The sequence below is a fragment of the Lottia gigantea genome, assembly GCF_000327385.1.
Source record: "Lottia gigantea unplaced genomic scaffold LOTGIsca_1, whole genome shotgun sequence".
NCBI classification, from domain to species: domain Eukaryota; kingdom Metazoa; phylum Mollusca; class Gastropoda; family Lottiidae; genus Lottia; species Lottia gigantea.
The window spans coordinates 1,249,249-1,251,132 of NW_008706746.1; positions in this window are offsets into that span (position 1 = coordinate 1,249,249).

Below are 1,884 nucleotides of genomic sequence, written 5' to 3' on the forward strand. Positions count from 1 at the left end.
GGGTAAAAGTAATAAAAGTTTTCCTAGTATATACATGTTAAAAACAGAGCCTTTAAATCTGTTAAAATTATTTTTGAAGAAAATTGTATCATATTTGATGTATTGATCACTATTTTACTAAATTGCCCTAATATGGTTTGAATTATTATTTTGAAATCTTAATGTTACACATTATGCAATATAGAAGAATTTTTGGTACGAAAATATGATTAATTGGGTCTATTCGGAGCATATAATAGCAGAAGTAAGTTTACATTGCCAAATGTACCGGAGGTTAAAATAGAGACTATTAATAATATGAGGTCATTAGGTCAGCCAATCAGCAAATAGGTAAACATGTAGTATGGGGGGGGGTGAAACAAAAGTCACGTGATTTGTGGTGGTTTTTGACCTAAGGTCACTGTGTCAGCCAATCAGATTTCTTTTAGCAAGTAGGTCATTGGGTTAACCAATGAAAATTATATAAACAATAAAAGCTACTATATTTGCTACAATAATAGACTTAAAGGTGTGGGTTTTGTAAACATCTTCCAAAAAAGAGTCTTTTACAAAAGGATCGAAAAGAGAAAAGACTCTATGAAGGTGTTTACATATAACATATTAAAACCAGCAGTAATTAGGCGTTCTAAACAAGATCACCTTAGACAGAAATTTCCATAGATACATGCTATGAAAGTAAGTTAAAAATCTAAATTTATTTTGCCATCCATCTCTATAGTAATTAAACAAGATGGTAGAACAAAATCTTTGATAAAATTGTTCTTAATTAAAGCATAGTATTTACTAATATAAAATAGATTTTCTTTTAAAGTACTTTTAAACAGTTGAATAATATCAATATTCCAATTTGGGTTATCCATTGAGACCATGCGACGTTTGTATAAAGCATAACGTGCTGAAGATAGTATTGCATTACACAAATTGTAATGGCCAAATGGAAGATTCATGTGCAATAGAGTCAGTATGTGGTTTAGTTAGTAATTGTTTAAACCAGGAAGAGAAAGATTTATGTGATAAAGAAATTAATTTAGTAGAATTAACAAATGCTGTTAATAAGATGCCAAATGGTAAAAGCCCAGGATTAGACTCTCTTACCCCCCAGTTTTACATAAAATTTTGGAAACAATTAGGCCCTGTATTACTCAAAATTATTCAAAATATTTATTCAAATAAATCATTGTCCAGAACAATGAGGCAGGGCATGCTTACCCTGATATATAAAAACAAGGGGGATAAGAGAGTCTTAAAAAACTATCGCCCAATATCTTTACTTAATACAGATTATAAAATCATTGCCAAAGTTTTAAGTGCCAGATTACAGAAAGTTGTAGCTTCTGTAGTTTCCTCCGAACAAAGCTGTGGTGTTCCAGGAAGAAACATTTATGACAACATTGCCAGTATCCGGGACATCATCAGCTATGCTGAGGAGGAGAATATAGAAGCTTACATCTTAAAATTAGACGCAGCCCGTGCATTCGATGTTTTGTCGAGAAACTATTTATATTCTATTTTAAAGTATTATGGATTTGGTGAGTTTTTTATTAATTTTATTAAAATTTTATACAATGATAATACATGTAGCACAGTTAAAATTAATGGTCATTTATCTCCCTTTTTCAGAATGTTCACTGGTATCAGACAAGGAGATCCCTTAAGTAGTTTGTTATATATTCTCAGTGCTGAGCCAATGAACATTCTGATAAAGGCATCTCCACTCAAAGGTATTCCATTGAAATATAGTAACCTTACTTCAATTATTTTTCAATATGCTGATGATACTAATTTAACATTAAGTGATATCCATTCTGTAAATACTGTTTTTCATGTTATTGAACCATATTTAAGAGCCTCAGGAGCAAAATCAATATTGATAAATCTGAAATT